General features: G+C 47.5%; 1 protein-coding gene across 2 annotated transcripts in view; it reads left to right on the top strand.

The window, feature by feature from the left end:
- Positions 1 to 310: 310 nt before the first annotated feature.
- The window catches only part of EVA1A (eva-1 homolog A, regulator of programmed cell death), a 46,556-nt gene continuing 24,194 nt past the window's right edge, over positions 311 to 22,672 (top strand). For both annotated transcript variants that reach the window (XM_029937682.1, XM_029937681.1), the window contains exon 1: positions 311 to 586. The gene's annotated coding sequence lies outside the window, so the exon portion shown is untranslated. The remainder of the gene's footprint in view (positions 587 to 22,672) is intronic.

The following is a 22,672-nucleotide window of genomic DNA, read 5'->3' as shown; positions in this document are numbered from 1 at the left end:
GCAAGAGCCAGGAGGTCTGCTTTCGATTCTGGACTCATCCCAGCAGGGGGAAAGGCTAGAGCTTTGGGACAGGGTGGGGACGGCGGATGGGGAACCTTCCTCAGCCCTGGAGAGGGGCGGAAGCTTGGGGAGGCAGCAGGAGTTGGGGAACATGAACTAACTTGGCGTGGAGGGAGGCGCCGCACGCCGCAGCCGTTCAGGTTTCCCGTCTTTCCAGCGCCCACATGGGCCGCTGGCTTGGGGAAGGGGGCGGGGGAGAGGGAGGGCAGGTCCGGAGCCGAGGGGGTGGAGGAGGGGGGAGACCGAAGGAAATGAGACAACCTTTTCCTCCCACTGACTCGGGTTCTTCCAGCGTCTGCGGGGCTCGGTGCGGCCGCCCGCGAGCGCCGAGGCTAGGACCCCGCGCCCCGTGCCAGCCCTGGCAGCTCCTCCACCGGGATTTCTTTCCGAGGAGTCAGTGCCAGACCAAGCCCGGGGCACCGCTTTGCCGCTTCCTCCCCTCGGTGATCGGCTCCAGGTCCCCCGGCTCAGCTCCGCGCGCCCCGAGCGCAGCCCCCGGAAGTGCGCGCCGGCGGCTCCCGCGAAGGTAAGCGGCGCCCGAGAGGGCGCCCCGGGAGCTGGGGCGCCGGGCATCCTCAGCGGGCCTGGGTGTCCCCCGAGCGCCCCCTCTTCGGAAGCACCCAGAGCACTTTTGACCTGAAGCCGCTCCTTTGTTCCTGACCCCCTGCCCAGGTGTTGTAGGCTGGGTCCCCGAGGGAACTCTGCTTCCCAGCGCTTTCTTTTTTGCTTCCTCTTCCAATTTTCCTGTTGCTTCCCCCGACCCCAGCTTCTTTTTCTCGAGCCCCAGACTCTCAGCTCTCCGCCTCTGCAGCCTGGCTTCGGAGAGCGGGTCCTTCCTTCCCAAATCTCGGCGCTTCCCTCCTCCTCCGCCTCCAGGAACGCGGGCTGACCTGGCCCGCCCGCGGCTGCGACCGGCTTTGACCCCGGGCCGGCCGGGTGCGGACCTGCCCAAAATTTCTGTGGCGCATGTTGAACTCACTGATCTCACCCCTTTTGGAGGCACCCAGTTCGCCGTGCGCTTTTGGCGACCCCCAGGACCCCGGAATCAGCGGACTGGGGAGTGGAAAGGCTGTTGGCGCCCCCTAAAGCCTCAGTGGGACGCTCTGCTGGTGGGGAAGGGCGCAGTTGGCTCCTTGCTGCTCTGTCTGGGTTCCCCACGATTTTAAGGAACGAGGGGAGCACCGGACCCCGGACGCAAGTGAGGCGTGGACGTAATGATAGCTCTCCGAAGGAGAGGAGGGCCAACCACATTGTGCTAGCTTGCCATTTTGCTCTTTTTAACTGCCTGAGTGGTCACATCGAGCCTCTGAGTAGGGACTCCGCCTATTTTGCAAATGGGCAAAATGAGATGCAGAGAGGTTCAGGACCACACAGCTGGGAAGGGGCTCAAACAGGATTTGAATACCAGTTGATTTATATTACATCTCTCACATCCAGGCCTATACTGGGTTTCTCTATCCGGAGTGAGCAGGACCGCATCACCTCCCTCCGGCTCACACCATGGAGGATCAGACTTTTTCTTTTTTGAGCAAATGCATCTTGATGGTTTTCAAATCCAAATCATTTATTTAGTTCCTACTATCCTCGAAGTTCAGTGGCAAGCCTTGACGTTTCACCGTTGACCCTCACTCTTTCAACATCTAATCCTCATCCAGTCTCTCCAAAAATATATAATTCTGCCCCAGAAGGCTGGCTTGAGTCTCTTTCCCCAGAGGCAGTTAATCTCAGTGGCTGGAGCTCCTGTCTGTAAAGTAGGGACTGGAGGGCTTAAAGCAGTTGTTCTCAACTGGGTTTCCATTTTTGCCTCTCCAGTGACATCTGGCAATGTCTGGAAACATTTTTGGCTGTCAACATGTAAGTGAGAGAGGATGCTATTCATCTGGTGGGCAGAGGTCAGGGATGCTGTTAAATAGCCTGCGATGCACAGACACCCCCCACAGCGAAGAATTATCCAGCCCCAAATGTCAGTGGTGCTGCAGTTGAGAAACCCTGGTGTAATGTATCAGTTCATGAAGAGTGCTATTATTCCCAGCTCTCATCCTCTTATCTGCTCCAGTTTGGCTGATTATACCAGCCTCTGTCCCCAGATCTCACATTCCAGTGCCAGAATTTTATTGTTAGAACCTCAGCGGGCCGTGCTACTACCCTGTCTCAATACCCTTGTCGGCTCCCCGGTGCTAACAGAAAGGATGGGAATCTGCATGTTTTACAAGCGCCAAAGGTAGATCCTGTGAATATTAAAGTTTGAGAATCGCTATCTTTCAGAATAACATCTTATCTCCAACACTGATTCATTCACCTGGCTGTTCACAGTAGAGCCTCAACTTACCTTCCCAGCCTCATCTTTTTCCACATCTTGAAGCACCTGCCTTACCACACAGTTTACTGTTTTGGTATTCTAGGTCCTGACTTTTTGGAATGCCCTTCCTCCTCCTTGGCAAATTCATCATCATTCTCTGAGACTAGAGCTCAAGTCCCCTGCCGTGTGAGGCATTCTTCTCAGTTCTGCAGCAGTTCTGTTGCTCCCAGCTGCCCCAGCTCTGGCCCTCCTCTGCCTTTTTCTTTCAATATATCTATCCTGTAGTGTTTACAGTAGGGATCCCTTTCTCACCCCACACTGGTCTCTAGGTACCGAACTAGCACAGTACCATACTTGGGTGGTTAAGCTTGCATTCAAATCCCAACTCTGCCACTTATTAACTCTGTGACCTTGACCATGAGCAAGTTGACTCAGTCTCTCAAAGCCTAATTGGTAAAAGAGGAAGGAACAGTCTGTCTTCTCTGCAGACTGGTGTAACTAACTAATGAGATAATAATTGTTCATCTTAATACTGATGGCCACCCCCCGAGCCAGGACATGGTTCAAGTTTAGCATTTTATGTTTTTACTCATTTGCTCCTCATAATGTCCCTTTAAAGTTAGAACTGGTATTGCCCTGTTTTCCAGACAAAGAAACAGGAGGTAGAGAGAGGCTGAGAAGTTTGCCCAAAGTCACACAGCTAATAGGCGGAATGGCAGTAGGGCCATGATTCACACGGACAACTAGTGGTCAGTGCTCAGTAAACATGAGCTGGGGTTAGTTGTGTGCATTAATAAGAGCCGAAGTCCACTGGCTTTTCTACCCTTACTACACCTGTGATCTAAGATTGTGCCATTATTTTTTGCATCTCTTAGTCTTCTCCTCTCCTCCTTGCCCAGAACCCATCCTCAGAGAGACAGGACACTGGGGTCAGACCACAGTGCAGAGTCAGCACCAGTGAACTTGATGCTAAATGGAGCCTTAAGTGTACCCTAAGGTTAGGGTCAAAACAGCCTTTACTGTTTGGGAAGGAGGGTGTGGAGTCAGTACACCTGCCTGGGGCAAGAGGTGCAAATTTGGGGTCAGGAACCATCTGACTCCAGCTTTGTCCTTTGCAAGCACATGCCCTTTGCAGTGTGCACCTGGCACATAAATATTGGTGAAGTCAGTCAACGAATGTGTGACAGATGGGTGAATGCCACCAGCTGGGTCTGCTACCTTACACTTGATCCAGTGTAGAGTACACTTGCTCTCCAAGCATTATAAGGACAATTTATATATTAAAGGTAAACTTGTTAAGAGAATTTAATGACCCATACGGGGTTTTGGAGAACCAGGTTTGGAACCAGTCCCTGACCTCCCATTTGAGTTATGTGTAATGTCAGATGCTGAGTTTACAGCTATTCACTTTACCCACTTGGAATCTTTTACTTCCCTGAATGCAGCCCTGCCTTTGAAAGCAGAGCCCCCTCCTTGCTGTTCCCTTGGTCACTTGCTCTGTAGGCCAGAAGGCCTTGCACAAATACCTGCACATTTGTGTCTTCTGCCTTCTTCCATAGCTGACCCCCACAGCTGTGGCTCCCCTGGGTTTGCTTGTTTTGGCAAGTCGACCCCCCAGTTTCAGTGGGATGAGGTTACCTGGTATGTGCAAGGCTTTGCATTTTGTTAGGGGATCACAGAAATACTCTGGTAAGGTTGCTTTTGAGGGTGGAGCAGGGTGAGAACCTCCCTGTCCCTCAACTCATTGGGGACCCCTCAGATCCCCTGGGGCATCACTGTCCCCCTGTGCACCACACTTACTGCCTCCGGGCATTGTCCCCTTGCCTGTGTTATGAGCTGGCTCATCTGAGGAACAGATAGATTCCCCTGGGTGCTAATGACTAGAGTAAAAGTTGGACCCAAGATCTTTGGGGGCATCACCTGCATTTTTACTGAGGCTTTTAAGATCTAGTCCAGTAGGTAAACTAGCCGAGAACAGGAATCTCAGGTCCAGTGCCAAGTTTTTTGCTCTCTGACATCACACCTTGGCCGCCACCTTGAGCATTACCTCTTAACTGACCAGCAGGCAGATTCTTAATGAAGCTGGTTCCTACTTGTATGTCTGATTCTAGGGAAAGACACCTCACCTGTTTAGGTCTTAGGCTGTGGTCCCTGTGAAATCTACCTCTGGTGTTTGCCTCTTCGTGAAAATCTGTTGCTGTAAAGGGGCATTTGGTTTAGACTAAACTAGATGGGACCTTGAAGTGTCAGAGTGGGTTTGGAATACACATGGGATAAGTAAGTAGCCAGTGTTGAGTGGCCAGAGACATGAACATGAAGAGGATGCGGTCCGTATCATTACGGTCCTAGTTCGTGATGTGTGATGGACACATGAACAGGTCATCAGAGTGTGTCAAGTGGAGTAAGAGATATGAGCAGAGACCTGGGGGCTGAAGGGCACCATCTAGTAAGGAGTCAGGAGACGTTTTAGAAAGAAGAGGATATTGGAGTTGGGTCTTAATTGAAAAGTAGGAGCTTACTGGGTTTGGGGGGTACTGGTGAGCATGGGGGTAATAGTACATGTGTGGTATGAGGCCAAGAAAGGACCTGAGAGATGCAGAGGTAGGTGATGATGAAGGCTGGTGATGAGCCTGGAGGGTGGTGATGAACTTTTCAACACTCCAGGAGCCTGTTCCTGTTTTTGGGGAGACAATGGAGTGGGCGTCTTAAGCTCAGGCTTACTGAGCTCTTCGAATGATGGCTCTCCCTCCTGTCTATACTGGTCTGTTTCCTCCGGGGCAATGGGACCTGAGCCCAGGGGCTGTGGGAGGGACACTGTCTCTAGTAAGCAAGGAAACCACAGTCACAAAGCTGCAATGGTTGTTGTGCACTGTTTTGTTTTGCTTTCAAAGCCCGGGCTGACGAACTGCTGGATGGCCTCTCCCGAGTCTGGGCTTTTGAACATTACCTTTAGAGCATCCAAAAGTCTGTATGAATTGCTGCACAATTGCTAGGTTTCTCTGGATTTAGAGAAGGAGGGAGGAAGGAAGAAAGGAGAAGGGTGGTGGTGGGTACATTGATCAGCCCTGATTTACATGAAATCCAGCACGTGGCCCTAGTAGATCTACTGCTTGGGCAACCACCTGGCTGGGGATTGCATTTGTGTTCCTAGCCCTTCTCTTTGACCCTGAGGCCTTTTGCATAAGGCTCAGCACTGGTGAATGGGTACCTGTGCTTGCTGATCAGACCACTGATAAAGGTGTTTCTGGAGGTCATTCCAAGACTTCCCTCATTTGTTTACCACTAAGTGACTCCTGCCGTGTAGGAGGCACTTGGTAAGTGATAAATGAGTGAATGAACGCCCCAGCATGAAAGTCACATCTCCCCCTCAGGATGCTCAGGGCCTGCAGGGAGAGAAAACCAGCCAGGGCAGCACAGTGTGCTAGTGACAGAGAAGACATGGGTGCCGAGGAAGACTCATTCCCTGGTCAGGGAACAGAGCCAGAGGGAAGGGTGGTCCTTTCTGAGGAAGATCAGCCCTCCAGGCAAAGTGGCCCCCTGAGTGGTGGCTGGTAGGTGATTAGAATAGTAGCCCCTGGGGCAGGTGCCACCTGGCTTTGCTTGCATTCATTACTTAGTTCCTCACTACCACCTCCTGTGGTTGGTATTGGAGGAGGAATTGGGATCCCGCCCACAGCTGATGGGCAGACCTGGGGTCCAATCAGGCCACCAGACTCTGAGCCCTTCACCACAGCCCCAGACAGTTTCAGGATGGTCATATTATCATCAAAGATGCCCTTAGGAAATCTAGTTTGCAATAAGGAAAGTACAGGCATTAGGATTGGGGGGCGGGGGTGAGTTGTGGGTGGGAATGGCCATTTCATCTTCATTTTGTCCCCTTCCATCTCCCTGCATGATGTCTGAGGCATTACCTTCTTAGGGGTTCGAAGCAGTCAGAAGCTCTCTGCTCTGGGGACCAATACCTCTGTTCGCCTCCTCTTTGATCATCTGGGCAGCTTGCGCTTTGTCCTCTGAGGTGAGATGAAGCGGAAGTGCTGTTCAACAGAGAAGTCACCGTAAACTCGGAAGAAAAGAGGCTTTTGACACAACACCTGCTGTAACTTAAGCTTCTCCCCTTTGCCCTGTACCCTCCTGCCTGTGTCATTCAGATGGTCAGTAGCCGCAGGGAACAGATGTCAGGGGATCTTGTTTCAGAACGGGACCCCTGATCAAAAGGGCTGCCTAAAGCTGTCTTCCTCTGGGCACCTCCACAAACACAGCTGACTTGTCCTTTTACTCCTTTAGTTTATTGGGAAAAGACAGGCCCCAGCAGCCCACAGGAGAGGGAAGGATGGGCAGCTTGCTGGAATATGCGTGCGTTATTTTCCTGAAACTCCTATCCTTCGTGCCACTTGGGTGAGCCCCCTCTGACAGCAGCACCCTTTCTCCCTATGGTGAGATATAATGGGGAAGCTGTGGGTGGGCAAAATGAGCACTGCAAGGGGAGTTAGCACTGCCACTTTCCTGCTATGAGGACTCGGTCCTTTCATCTCTCAGTGGGCCAGTTATGTGGGACAGGGACGTTTGGCCTGGAAATTCTCCATTATACTCTGCTGCACAGTAAAGTAGGATGCACGGTGAGGACCTCGTGGAAATGCAAAAAGCAATGACCTGGACTTTCAGAGTCTGGAAAAGACATGCATGAAAGTGAAGGGCGTCCCTGCGGATGGAAGCTTGTGTGCTCAAAGAGACAGCTTGGTGGCTCCCATGTGTTTGCTCAGCTCAGGCTGTCAGTGTTTCCTGACACCCTTTGTGCCAGGCACAGTTCTAGGCCCTGGGGACACAGAGAAGAACAAGATACTCTTGCTCAAAAACCTCAGCAGTCCAGTGTGGACACAGGACATTCAGAGATAGCTTACAGCATTTTGCTATTCATCTCTCTCATTAAAGTAAGTTCTCTGGGGGCACCTGGCTCAGTCAGTTAAGTGTCTGACTCATTTCAGCTCAGGCTATGATCTCATGGTTCATGAGATCAAGCTCTGTGTCTGTTAGCACAGAGCCTGCTTGGGATCAAGCTCTGTGTGCTGTTAGCACAGAGCCTGCTTGGGATTCTCTCTCTGTCCCTCCTCCTCATGTGTTCGCCCCCACCCCCAAAATAAATAAATAAACTTAAAAAAATAAAGTAAGTTCTCTGAATGTAAGATATAGATTGCTGGAGGCTACTTGGAACTCTGGTGTGTAGCAGGTGCTCAACCACCAACGGTGGTGCCACTCTAAAATTCTGTGCTGGAGGCAATCACTGAGTGTTGTAGGCATCCAAAGGAGAGGCGCCTACACCCAGCTTGGACAGCAGGTGAGTCAAAGAGGACACGTGTCTAGGAGGCTGAGGTGGAGGCATCCAGGCTGCTGAGAAGAGAAGAACATCAGAGGCAGAGGGAGCAGGAAGAATACCGCATAGTCAGGGGAGCAGGCATGGTGTGCTCCAAGAAAGGAAGGGAGCAGGCATGGATGGAGAGAAGGGAGGCAGATCTGTAAGTAGGCAAAGTAACCACATCAGAGAGAGTCTTGCTGAAGAATTTGGATTTTTTTTTTTTTTTTTTTTTTAAGAATTTGGATTTTATTCTGTGGGCACTGGAGGGCTCTTGCAGGGTTTCACACGGAGGAGAGACTGGATCAGAGTCTCATTGTCAAAACAGACCCTCTGGCAGTGGAGTAGATATTGTAGAGGAATAACATGGGGGGCAGGATGACCAATTAGGACTCCATCATACTTTAAAGAGTGGAAAGAGTCTGGGGTTTGGAGGTGATATCATCTTTGTAGAACAGGCTATTTATCAAACGTCTCTGAGCCTCTATCTTCTCATCTGAAAACAGGGACCCCTAATTCCTCCCTCTAGAATGCATGGTGTTCAGTATTATGTATGATGAGGTATGTGAAGTGTCTGCTTCTGTGATTGATCTGTAATCAGTATGTGATAATAGTGATGGAGATTATTTTTAGTATTATTGTTATTTACTATCATCCAGGTGAGAAATACTAAGGCTCTGAGACATTGGCCATAAAGGGTGGGGAATTGGGCACAAGCTCAAGAAATACACTGGCAATAAAGTTGACACATTCTGGTGACTGATTGCATGGGGGAGTAAGGGAAGGGCAGGAATCCTAGGATGAGTCTGGGATTTTGGCCTGGGCAACCAAGAGGAAGGATAGTGGGTCTTTGATTCATTAGGAGACTTAATGGGGAGGAGGGGGAGGAGGCAAAGGAGGAGGGGCTTGCAGGAACTTGCAGGAAAAGATGATAAGCTCAGTTGTAGACAAACTGAACTTGAAGCATCTTAGGGATGGCCAGGAAGACATGTCTAGTGAACAACTGGTTTGTAGGTTGACTTTCAGGAGAGAAGTCTTAAAGAAGGCTCAAGGGCCAACTTTTAACAAGAGGTAATGAATGGAGCCATGGTTTGGCTCAGTGCCCAAGGAGAGAGAGAGCATCTCAAGAGGAATTATGACGGCCAATGCATATTGAGTGTATATTGTGTGTTCTGAATACTGTATGTGTATAAATTCTCTCAGTAACCATTGCCAGGGAGGACTATCACTGTACCTATTTTATAAATGAATAAATGGAGGCGCCGGGGCAGCAAATCATTTGCCAGAGGTCACAGCGCAGTAGGTCATGGACTTGAGATAATATCTGCCCAGGCAGTCAGATCCAGCCCGAGCTACCTGCCTGAACCAGACTGCCTTGGAGAGTGGGTGGTCTCTGAGGGAGGGGAAGGGCGGAACCTAGTGAAGATGACAGCAAGGGGCCGGGTAGAGAGGCTGGAGGAGATGAGAGATTGGAATGTGAAAGGGGAGAGTATCCAGGAGGGAGGATTCAATAACATCAAATCATGTGGAAATCCACTAAAACAAGAAGTGTGGTGTCCATGGATTTGGGAATTAGGGAGCTATTGGTGATTGGTGAGGAGAGTTTGGAAGATGAGGTGGGTTAAAGAACAAATGTGAAATGAGGAGGTGTTGATACCAAGTATAGGCAATTCTTTCCAGAAGCTTGGCTTTGGAAGTAACAAGAGAGAGGTTTTGGGTGGCAGGAGTGTCTCAGGGCTGGAAAGACCTGTTAGCATATATGAGGAGGGATGGAGTCAGAGTGGGCCCCACAGAGGGGCCGCAAATGCACTATGCATGCTGGAAGAAGTATCTCCATGTTCATTTTTCTTTTTCACACAGATTTTTAATATTTCTCCCCATGTTCTGGATGGCTTCCATGTTGATGGTTGGAAATCATTAAAGAAGCCCTTCATAGGTGCTTCAGATCATTAGCTATTATTACGGAGGGTAGAGAAAATTTCCTTCACAATGCCCAGTGTGAAGCATCCAGTGTGGTTAAATCCAGATCAAATCAGAATCACATACAACACATCATCTATTGAATTCATCTTTGAAATATTCTCGGAGAGAGCACGTGTGCTGGGCCCCACATCACATGTGGGGAATTAGTGAGTGCTCTGGAGACACCAGGGTGGTAAGGCCAGTGGATGGCACAAAGCCTGTAGAGGAAGGAAAGGGACTCAGAGCACAGTGTGGGAACAGGGAGGGACACTTGCTTTGAAATGGATGTGAGACACATGACCTGAGTGGAGGGAAAGGAGACTGGGGACTAAAGTAAATCTGTAGAAGGAGACAGAGTGTTGTTTGGATCTTAAAGGAAATAGAAGGCACACGATAAAGCAATTTGCCAGAGTGACAACCCTAAACTTAGAATGGCCCTAGACGATTTGGTTACTGCCATTGAAGTTCTTAATAATGGAACAGATTGACATTTCCTTATAAATGCTTTGTTACTGGGCTTAAAGGACACAGGTCCAACAGACTTTGAGATCTAGAGACAGAGATAATCTCTGTGTTTTAATACATAGGTTTCTTTTGTTGTTCAGACCAGAGGTAGATACCACAGAGGGTTAAAAGCTTGACTTAAATAAGAAATTCAGCTTTGCCGTAGTTCATGGTGCTGACATCCCGGAGGCTCAAGGCTAGAATTAGGGTTCAGCTGCCAACTTCATAAATTTGCCTTGGTTGAAATGGCATCTTTTCTCTTCTTGGATACATCTCAGAGAAATGCACATACCTTCACAGAGGGCCTTTATGGATGGGGCTTCCAGAGAGACACTGTCCAGAATCAGAAAGGCCACACAGGAAATGGCCTTGGGATATATATTTTTTTCTCTGCATGAAGCAGCAACTCTGCTGAATTATTAGCTTGATCTTGAGCTTGCATTTCAGGAAAAGTGAACAGTACATCTTTCAAGAGTCACATTTCAAGCTTGAAGATTCCCTTGGTACTGGAGGACACAGCACGAGTGATCCAGAGAAGGATCATTTTAGCCTAAAATCCTTCCCTATCCTGTTAGCATATATAAGAGGAGGGATGGATTCAGAGTGGGCCCCAGAGGGGCCCAATCACCCTTTGGCTGGGTATGGGTGTGATGGACAGACAGGACGCTCTCCCTAGAGACAGAGGGAAAAAACTGCAGGAGCCTTGCCCATCCTTCCTCAACAGACAAGAACTAGAGGATGTCCTTCTTCAGGAGGGTATGGCCAGGAAATTCTATAGTTCAGTGCAGACATGGACTCAATGATATAATCCTACATGTGGCTTTATTCCAATTCTGCAGGGTCTGAATTTATCGATACAGCAAGGGGCCATGTACACGTTCCACACTGATTCCAGGAGTAAGCGTTTGTATACGTGCTCCAAATATCCACATCAGAACCATCATTGGTGCCTATGCCCATCTGGCCTTCTGGACCACAGGAGTACCTGAAGGATCTGAGAGGCAATATCTTGAATGTTCAGAAAGTAACAGCTTTGATGCCTTTGGTTCTTTCATTTGTATTTGACTTATTAGTGAAATCATTTTATTTTTCATTGGTCCAATCATTTGCTTATTCAACAAGCTGAACTACTGTGTGGCTGGCCTCAGGCTGATGTGGCTCCATGGTGATGTGGTGGTGAATCTAACAGTCTGGTGGCTGCCTTCTTAGAGCTCAAAGTTGTTAGGGGACAGACATTAGAGAGATAAAAACACAAAGAAATGCATAATTACAAGCTTTGGTAAATGCTATGCTGGGAAAGAACAGGGTACTCCAGGAGGGATGGAGAGACAAGACAGGTTAGCATGGGGGTGTCTAGTGAGGAAGACAGATATGAAGATCCATATCTAGTATCTACAACATCCCATTTATTCGTGGGTTATATATCACTTCCAAGGAAGAAGTGTCTTTGATAGGACTGAGGGAGCAATTCTAGAAGGCTTCATTAAGGGAGGAATACTGAAGAAGAGGTAGAATTTTCTATATGGAAAGGGAATAGAGGTGTTCTGGATGAAAGGAGCCTGGTGTGCTTGGAGGACACTCATTCACTGAGGATGGAGATTAAGTTGCAGGTAGGGGCATGGCGAGAGGTGAGCCAGGAAATAGCCTAGGGCCAGCTAACACAGGATTGACTTTCTCTTGAGCCAAGTCAAAGGAGGGACTGGCTAGTTACTGCAGGGAGTGTACCAGAACAAGTTACCAAGGGCCCAGCAAAACTTTTCTGTGAAGGACCAGACAGTAAATATTTTAAGCTTTGCAGGTCATACAGTCTCTGCTACAGCTATTCAGCTCTGCCACTGTCAATGGCAAAGCAGCCATAGGGCATAAGCAAATGAGTGTGTCTCTGCTGCAATAACACTGCATGTACAAAACGGGCAGTGGGCTGGATTTGCCTGTGAACTGTAGCTAACCAGCCCCTGCTCTGGAATGACAAATCTGGTGACTCCCTGGAGGTTGGACTGGAGGATGGGGAGAGAATGGAGGCAGCGAGGCCAGTTAAGAGCCATCACTTTAATTCAGGGGAACCAAATGGAAGATCATGGGGAGAAACGGTTTGTGACACACTCTGAGGTGAAAGTAACAGGACCACATGACCAGTTTGATGGGAACATGTCTTGTTGTTTCTTTAATGCTCAGTGGACCAATTGTTCCAGTGAAGAAAAAACATAAAACTTCAGACATTCTGTATGTGTGACTCAGAACCACACACATATCCTAAGAGGTCACCTGCTGGTCACAAGACACCATGCTGGGTGCATTACTTGGATTGCCTCATTGTTAAGCACAGTTTTTAAGAATATTAAGTTGTATTTCCTGTTTTTCAAACTGAAGTGTAGAAATACTAAGTCATTTGCCCAAAGTCACATAGCTGGTACATCGTGGAGCTGACATTGAACCTGGGTCTAGTGTCAAAGCCTGTGCCATTCCTAAATGTAATCTTCTCCCCTCCTTGCAGGGTGTGGCATGAAGCCCATATCCCAAAGTCTACTAGCTCCCTTCTGTCCCTTCTTTCTGTCCCTCTGAAGACCCTTTCTGCCTTTAAGGTTTTCAATTAGCCTCTGGCACAGCAAGGACTGGACGTGTGCTTTAACTGTGGAAACCGTTCGATGTGAGCTTATTCTGTGTTTGACAGGATGTGCAGCAAAACTCAGACCCAGACTTACTCTTCTAACCTGATGATTTGTGCATGTTACAGTATGGAGAAGACAGTGTGGCATTAAGTTATGGATTAGGAAATCCCTGAATTTAAGTGCTTAGATTAGAATGTTGTCTGATTCACTGCCTGATATAGATACCCAGGAGGTGTTTGTCAGATTGACATAATAGTATCAGATAAGGGAAATATCAGATAAGGTTTAAAGTATCAGATAAGGTTTTAAGTATGAAAGTATAAAGTATAAAAGTATAAAGTATTAAGTATAAAGTATCAGATAAGGTTTTAAGTATAAGATTTAAACCCTGGAGGTCAAGATTAGCCTCTGAAAGGACAGACCTGACCAGGTGTGGTCAAGGACATCAATTCAGTTACCATCTCCATCAGGTTGTCTAGAAACCCCACTGATCATTAATTTAGTATCTGTCCAGATTCAGCTAGAGACAGTCTGCATTGACTATTTTAAACAGGGCTTTAGAGACAGAGAAATATCCAAGAACAGCTAAATTAGGTCATGGATTCAGCAGTCCTTTTAGTGAGACTTAGTGGCCAGAATTGGGTCACATGGTAAACGGAATGGCAGAGAGACCACCGTGATTGATGTGGATCACTTGCATGGCCCCGTCACGCGTTGGGCCCCGGCAGATGGACACAGACAAAAGTGGGGCTCCTGCAGCAAGCAGGAAGGGGAAATGCCTTTTGGGGGGATAAACACAGGTGTCTGCCACAGCTATTGATCTACTTTTCACCACCAGGCTTATAGTTTGCTAGGACTGCCACAACCAAGTACTATAAACCGAATGGCCTAGAACACTGATAATTACAGGTAAAAACAGATAATAAATGTGAGACAAATTTATTGTCTCACAGTTCTGGAGGCCAGAAAAGGTATCAACAGGGCACGGCTCCCTTGGAAGACACCAGAAAAGCATCCATTCCAGGTTTCTCCCCTGCTTCTAGTGGCCAGGTAGTGTCTGCTATGCTCACCCCTCTGCTATGCTGACCCTAGGGGTCAGTGGCCATGTAGGAAGCTGGTTCTCCTTGGACAAGCAAAACTGCCTCCATGGCCTTCTCTGTGTCTCTGTTTCCAAAGCTTCTCCCTTTCCCAATTTTAGGAGCAAGGGACATGCCATTTCTGCTACAATGATAATTCAACAATTATCTTTTTGAGCCCCAAGTTTGTACCTGGGGCTCTGCTGAAGCACATCAACTCTCCTCTAGTTCATGCCCTTCGTATCAAGAAGATCTGTTCTTTAATCCCTTCCTGCTAAATACATTGGGATTCTTCTGTGTGATTAAAAAAATTTTTTACCATTAAAACTCTTTAAGGGAGGGGTGCCTGCCTGGCTGAGTCAGTTAAGTGACTGACTCTTGATTTCAGCTTAGATCATGATCTCACAGTTTGTGGGATTGAGCCCCGAGTCAGGCCTCACAGTGACAGTGCGGAACCTGCTTGGGATTCTCTCTCTCCCTCTGCCCCTCCCCCACGCATTCTCTTGCTCTCAAAATAAACAAACATTAAAAGAAACTCTTTAAGTGAAATCTTATATGGCATATCAATGAGTGAAATGGAAAAAAACCCTAATGTTTTGTTGTATATGTAACTTTCTGTGATAATTCTAGCTTATAACAGTTAATTAATGAAAACAATGAGATTGTCATGATGAACATGAAAATTTGAAATGGAGTGTTTGAAATCGCAGGCACAGCCTCCAAGCATTCTCGCTATTAATGCGTCCCTGTGCTTTGTATTAGCACCATGGGCTTGTGAAAATCATGACTGCCAGGCATTGGTTGTGATAACACTTTTAAGCAGGATCTCTCACAGGGTCAGGTTATTCTGATTAAAATGACCCAGAACCTTGAAAGAGGAATACAGGAAAAATTGCTTTTCATGTTGACTCACCAACACTATGTAAAAACTGTTTGCATTCCTTAATTACAAAGGATCCGATTGAAAGGAATAGATGAACAGGTTCTTCAACCTATTTATATCTTTGTTTGGCAGAAAACACTTCCCCGAAACATAGTGTATCATTATGAAACATTATGTTATTAAAATTATTTTCAGAGACTCCAGTGCCTGATTCTCTCTAGTAATCACTTAAAACCTTTAACACAGAACAAAAAGAAATAAAAAGAAAGGAAGGAAGGAAGAATAGAAAGAAAGGAAAAGATTAATTTAATTTGGCAGGTGGAGTCCAAGCTTCAGTTGTCATTTTCACTTCATCAGCTATAGGAGGGATGGTAACAGCATGGCCCTGCATTGCTGAGTTTGTATTTTAAAAGCTTGCTGAGCACTCTAAAAGTTTTTTTTAATTGTTTGTTTGTTTTTTAGAGAGAGAGAGAGACAGAGGGCAAGCAGGGGAGGGGCAGAGAGAGAGGAAGGCAGAGAATCCAAAGCAGGCTCCAGGCTCCGAGCTGTGAGCACAGAGCCTAACATGGGGCTTGAACTTATGAACCTCGAGATCATCGCTTGTGCCGAAGTTGGGTGGTCAACTGACTGAGCCACCCACGTGCCCCCCTAAAAGCCTGCCGAGCACTCTGAGAATAGAACAAGCACTAAAGCACTGAAGCAGTAGGTGGTGCAGCACGGCGTGTGGTCAGTTGTTACCATAAGGTTCACTCTTAGATGTCTGTGAGCAAGCACCCCACGGTTCCCCTGAGGCTTGCCTGGCATGGCCCACGGGAGCCAGCGTGGCCGTAGCGCATCTACACGTCTAGTTTGACAGCCTGAGGAGGCTTGCGGAGGTCTGAATTGTTAAAAGACATTTTTTTGGAACTGCAGCTTTCCTAATTCATTACACGTGTTCAAACACAGGCACGGGTTTGGCAGGAGAACCTGTGTTCCGAAGTAGGCACGAGTGTAGTAACCTGGAGCGCATGGGGTCTGCGATGTTCACATTTGGCCTATCACACGCTTGACTGTATCTGCTTCTGGTTTGAACAACATTTTTAAAAAAGTAATTTGATTCAAACATTTGTAGATGCTTCAAAACACTGAGGTTGGGCTCTAGTGTGTCAGGGTAAGGTGTAAGACAGCTGTGGTTTCAGGGAAGCTGCCCAGCTGGCTTGGGAGGGCCTCCCTGTTAGAACCGGGCTCCGGAATGTTCACCTTCCAGATGCTCAAGGCTTGTGTTGACTTGAAGTGCGCTGGCAAGGCGCAGGCCCTGTGTGGCTGTGGGACTAGCTCCCCCTGGCGAAGAGCCATCAGGAAGGGCTCAGGTGGAAGCTTCCGGCCCCCAAGGACAGATGGAAGTGGTTCCTGCTAAGGAAGGCTGGTGCACCCCCTACCTAGATATTCTCGTTCCTGCAACTCCCCTAGGGACTGAATGGGCCTTGCAGACTCCCTGCACTCAGGGGTTTTGGTCCACCCTTCTGATTTATCCTCTGGTTTTAATAATTGTAGTGAACGGAGAAGCCAGCTTGGGACCAGGAGGTCCACACAGAAGAGTCAGATGACTGAGAATGCTTCTTGTTCTCATTTGTGTGTTCCTCAGCGGGGCGTTATTTCTGTGAGTTCCCCACATTTGCGGATGCCTCAGATAGACTGGACTTGGGGGAGGTGCCGCTGGTGGCGGACCAACGCCTCTGTGTGAGCAGTACTGCTTAGGAATAACATGGCAAGTGCATCGCCCTTTTAAAGAATGGCCTTCGTTAAGGATCCACTAGTCTGCTTGCATGTCCAGCCCTACTTGCAATTCTAAAGAGAAAGCCACACAGGATTCGGTCAAAGTTATTCAAGCACATGTTGGTGTGGCTGACCAACAGGGCTGGAATTCTTTTCAGGCCAGTGTGGTAGGAATGCTGTGATTCTGTCTGACCACTTCCTGCCAGTCCACATGACAGTTTCTTCTTTCTGCAACTGACACTGGCAGGCTAGTTCCCTCCAAGTTCAGCCACGGACCTTTCTCTCTACATTTGGTGCGCTGCATCCGGAGTCCACACACCTGCAGTTCTCACTCCAGGATCACAGCATGACTCCAGTCTTGCTTTCTCCTTTTCCAGTGGTATTCCCCCAAACTTCTTTACATTTCTTACAAGCTAGACAGACTCCACATTCCCAGGTCTTCCTACACCTCCTCCATGAAGGAGAATATGACATAAGGCCCCTCTTTTTAAAAAGCTTACAGCCTAGTGCAAAATATAACAAAAGCACACACTTTTACTACACGCAGAAGATTGCACACGGGTTACAGGAGTCCAAAAGAGAGAACAGTTATGTGTCCAGGGGCAGATCAAAGAACATTCTTGCAGGAGGTGATGTGACATGGGTCTTGAAGGACGGGTAGGACTCAGAAATGCAATAAGGTAAGTACAATATGTAACATAATGTACAATAAAGTACATTCAGCAGAGTGAAACCCAGAGGGAGAACCGGTTGGGAAGTATATGAAGAGAGTGATTCTATTTGCTTGACATTGGGTTGTGTTGGAAGGAATCCTACTCTGTAGGGGACGATTTTAGGACAGAGGAGGGGTATTATTAGAACAGTTTCCTAGTGCTCACCCTGGCACCAGTATATGATGTTGGGGTGGCTAGGGAAGAAAAGGGAGGCTTTTCTGAGTTAGGCAAGTGGCAGGGAGCACAGAGAGGCAGAAGGGATTGGAGGCAGAATTTTCAGGGCAAGGGAGAGGAAGGGCTCGTGATAACCCTCAAGTTTGAACCTGAGTGATTGGGAGGCTCAGGATATTATGAACACTGTAGAGAAAAGAGGAAACGGGTGGGTGGGGGAATGAATTTAGGACATGCTGGGCTGGAGAGATCTCTGGCAAATCCAAGTGGAGACTCCCATTCCCCCTTGTCCCTTGTCCAACCTCAGTATTCTGGACTTCTCTTTCAGGCCACCCCTCCCAGCTAGGACCAGCCCTGCTTTGGCACTCAGGCTTATCTGGCTTGAGGTACTAAATACTGGCACCCTGATGGGCCAACCTAGGGCTGATGATGAGAACCTTGTTGTTCATCTCCAAACCCTCACAGGACCAGCCTTCACTAGTTGCCTTTGCAAACTCCTATTCTCTTTCTTGTTTCTCACTCATATGGGCCTTCTTGGGCCAGAACCCCCTGTCCCCAGGCTGGTGCCAGGGCCCTGATATCCAGGGACAGATTCCAGAGGCTGAAAGCTAACCTTTAAAGATAACTTCCTAGGCTTTCTGTTTGTCCCGCCAGCCTAGGGGACACCTTGTGGCTTCCAGCCAGTGACCATTTTAAAGGTGCATAGGACCAGTTCAACTCTGCTGTCTGCAAGACCCAGTCCTCATGGCATGTGTTGTCCTTAGTGATGGGTCCAGGCCTTCTCTCTGCCCCCAGGTGCTACTTCAAGTCCAACACCACACCTCACCAAGTGACTTCCAGGAGATGGGAGGGGTCCAGCAGGTACATAGCAAACCACACTGCACCTTGGTCCTGCTTCCCTCTGTCCCACCCTGATTATCCTCCCACACCTGGATGTCTGACCTTCATGCTACATGGAGGTCTCTGCGCTGCTGGTGCTGATGTTTCCTGTCTTGGTCGTTTCTGCCTCTGGTTGCACCTGGGTTCTGTGCAGTGCCATCATCCCGTTCCATGGAAGCTTCCTTTGTGTTTGTGGTTTGGGGCCTGCAGAAATAAATTGAAACTGGGGAGGGAGCTGGGAGCATCCAGAGCCTCTGTGACTGATTTAGTCAAGCATCTTCAGTTACTTTCTTCTCATTCTGAAGACTTCACATAATTAAAACCATTCCTGGCCAACACTAAATAAATTTTGCACATGCTGCTTGAATTACTGTGCAGTCTTACCCCAATGTGGCTTTCTACGAGATTAATATGTCACTGAAACTATTCCTCTGGGTGGGAGGAAGCCAGCAGCTGTGGAAATTCAACATTTGCTTTATACACTGAAACTTTAGGACAGGGCTGCTTTTCACATTTCTAGGATATGTAGCTCATTTGGAAAAAAAAAAAAAGGCATTCTTGGCAGAGTCCATGTGGCATGAGCCAGATATCCCAGCTTGTGTTGCTATATATTTAGATATAAAGTGATGAGAAAATGTGGTTCTAAATGCTTATAACACTGGTGCATAAAAGTTGGAATTACTATTTATTGAACACCTATTATATGCCAGGCGTTTACATGCTCTGTATCCGCACAAACACTCAGAAGTGCACCAGACCTGGGCCTATTTACCTTCTGATCCCAGTTCTGTCCTGGAGAGCAGGAGCCAACGTGCAGACTGCCTTTCTTAGCCTCAAGGGTGCTCTGGCTTCCTGCTGTGTTTGGCCCACGGAGGCACCACTGGGATGTTAGCGGGAAGAGGAAAGGAGGAAGCCAGTGTTTCCTCCCTCCCTCTCTCAAGCATCTCCTCTAGAAGCGGCCACATTTCTGTGATTCCAGATTCCTCCTGCTGACCCTGGCTCTTGGGTGACACTGCCTCCTCCCTTTGTTCCTTCAACTCTCTGCTGCCCATTGTTATTAATCTCCTGATTGCCTCAGGGTCTCACCCTGTAAAACCTTACTCCAGCTAATTTCGCCTTTTAAAAGTCATGTCAATTTGAGGGGTTCCTGGGTGGCTCAGTTGATTAAGTGTCTAACTCTTGATGTCAGCTCAGGTCATGATCTCTCAGTTCATGAGTTCAAGCCCCACATCAGGCTATTTGCTGATAGTGCAGGGCCTGCTTGGGATTCCCTCTCTCCCTCTCTCTCTGCCCCTCCCCTGCTCGCTCTCTCAAAAGAAATAAACTTTAAAAGTTATGTCAACTTCAGAAGTTCTTTAAACCCTCAACTTTGTCATCTGTTATGTCAGGCTTCACCCTTTAGCCTCTCACCTTCCACTTGCATTTCTATTTTTATTGTTGTAATCAATTCCCTGCATTAAATTCTTTCTGTTGCAAATACTTGGAAGAGTTTTGTTTCTCTGCTTAGTTGCTGACCAATGGATTGAGATAGGAATCAGCCTCATTTTAATGATAAGGTCAACTAACTTGCCCAGTCTTAAAGGCAGGGGATGGTGGAGCTCAGGTTTAAATTCAGGCCTGATCAATCCTGAGGCTTATGAGGTTTTCCCTACATTAGCCCGTGTTCTGCCCATTGGTGCTGCATGCACCAAGTCTAATATATCCTGCCTAATCCCTTCATATTCTGGAAGAAGGAAACTCTTACCATCTCCTTCTCTAAGACTTCCCCAGATGAAATTCTCTTTCCCTCAACTGTTGCTCATAAGAAAGAATTTTGAATTTCCCCAATACCTTGGCTGAGTCTTTTGGATTCATGCTTCTTAAACTTCAATGTGATAATTATGATTCAAGATGAATCTGGAGACAGTTTCAGATTTACATGTAATTGTAAGAAATAATACAGAGAGCTTCTGTTCCATTGAATCAGTTTCCCTAATGATAAAATTTTGCAAGACTATAATACAATGACCACAGCCAGGATGTTGACACTGATACAGTCAAAATGCAGAACATTCCCATCATCACAAGCCTACCCCTGTTGCCCTTTTATAGCTACACTCATCTCCCTTCTGAGCCCACTGCCTCCTTAGCCCCTGAAACCACTAATTCATTCCCCATTTCTATAATTTGACACTGCAAGAATTTTACATAAGTAAAATTGTACAATACACAACCTTCTGACATTGAGTTTTTTCACTCAGCATAATTTTTTTTAAAAGACGTTATTTATTTATTTTTTTAACGTTTTATTTTTGATACAGAGAGAGACAGAGCATGAGAGGGGGAGGGGCAGAGGGAGAAGGAGGCACAGAACCAGAAGCAGGCTCCAGGTTCTGAGCTAGCTGTCAGCACAGAGCCTGACGCGGGGCTCGAACCCACGAACCTGAGTTCGGACCTGAGCTGAAGTCAGACGCTTAACCAACTGAGCCACCCAGGCGCCCCTCAGCATAATTTTTTGAAGATTCATCCAGGTTGTGCATGAGTTAAAAATTTTGTTTTGTTTTGTTTTTTTGGTTGTATCCCATGTATGTGCCACATTATGTTTAAATGCTCACTCATTGAAGGAAATTTGGGTTGTTTCCAATTTGAGGCTATTGCAAACACACCTGCTATAAATACCTGTGTGGATTTTTGTGTGAACCTAAGTCTTTAGGTCTCTGAGATAAGTGCTGAGGGGCAGTGCAGTTGCTGGGTATACGTATGTCTAGTTTTTTAAAGAGACTGCTAAATTGTTTTCCATAGTAGCTGTTTCATTTTACATTTCCATGAACAATGTATGAGTGATCCATTTTTCAACATCCTTATCAACATTTGGTGTTGTCACTATTTTTGAAAATTCTTTATATGTTCTAATACTATTCCTTTTGACAGATAATTTGCAAATTCCACTCCTCCCCACACTGACTCTATAGTTTGTCTTTTCATCCTCTTAACACAGAGGAAATTTTAATGGTTTAAATTAAAACTTTAATTTTGATGGTGTCCAAGTTATCAATTTTCCCTGTTTTGAAATGTAATTTTGGTGTCAAGCCTAAGAATCCTCTGCCTCATCCTTGATTCCAGGGGTGACAGAAGTAGGGAGATAGAAGGTACTGCTTGGAGAGTGAGATTTCCGAGTGTGAGGCAGTCACCCATAGTCACTATGGAAGGGCCTGGGAACAAAGAGCGGAATGAAGACATGGTCCCTGCTCTTAAGGAGCTCACAGCCCAGATCTCAGAGGTGGCGCCTTTCCAGATGTGTCCCTGGAAATGGCTTGCTGCAGTGGGCTGGAGGGGAAGTTTGTAGAGCAACGGAAGCCAAGTGGCTGGCAGGCTAGAATGTTGGATGTGTCACAGAGTTTATCAGTCCTGTAGAGAAAAGCAGGTTTCTCTCTCCCTGGTGATTTCTCTGGGACCACGTGTATCCTCTTCCCATCCTGTGGTGTGGGAGCCCTTTTTCCATTCAAGCCTTTGCATCTCAGACTCCATGTAGCCACGCTGGGGTCAGCTCTTGCATGGTTTTCACCGGTGTAGAGGGGAGGGTGAGTGGGCATCCAAGACCTGCTTCTACACCTTGGTGCCTGCATCTCTAAAGAGCTATCAGTTCTATGCTTCAAGTTTCCTTTATTTTCTTGCCCTTAATTTCTTCGTAAGGCAAATGGAGATAGGAAGGTGCTACAAATCCTCTGTGAGGCTGAGGCAGCTGGGCTAAGTATCTATGAGAGGTACATAAACAAGCAGGAGTCACACGTGGCAGAAGTGGTGTGGACACCGAATGTGTGTGTGTGTGTGTGTGTGTGTGGTGTGTACGTGGGGAGCAGAGGGACTGCTCAGTGCTCTAGGAGCTCTGGGACAGACTCCAGTTTTTCTGCACATTTTTCAGTGAAGCTGGCAACATAAAGAAGCTGTGTGGGATCTAGTCCTTTCAGGGGCTCCCGCTGGCCTCCCTCGCTGGGCTTTGAGATTTCTGGCTGTGGGAAGTCACACATCAGCATTTCCAGGTTTTTCGTGCCTACACAGAGTTGCGTGAGGCTTCATTTCATGGCCCATCTGGGCACTGCTATCTGGGAACTGAATTTCCTCCCTTCCTGTTTCAGGGAGATGCTGGCCTGCAGATTTCACTGATGGGGGGCCATGTGGACACATCCCACTCTGGCTGTTTTGTGGGCTTTGGCTGACAGGAGGAAAGAGGAAACAAGCATCTGTGATCTTTTGCCCCTTGCTTCCCTTTCTATGAACTTGGGAGTTTCGTTTCTCTGGCTGTCTGGTTCAAATTCCCCATTAAACTCCAGCAATAGGCTTTGTCTTCTCTGGAGGTGCTATTCCATCTTTTCAGAGGTCCAGGTAAACATCATCCGGGCTTCTCTGTGAGGTGCATGACTACACTAGGTCTAAG

This window comes from Suricata suricatta, chromosome 4, assembly GCF_006229205.1.
Source record: "Suricata suricatta isolate VVHF042 chromosome 4, meerkat_22Aug2017_6uvM2_HiC, whole genome shotgun sequence".
In the NCBI taxonomy this organism is placed as follows: Eukaryota; Metazoa; Chordata; class Mammalia; order Carnivora; family Herpestidae; genus Suricata; species Suricata suricatta.
This window is presented reverse-complemented; position numbering and strand designations above follow the sequence as displayed.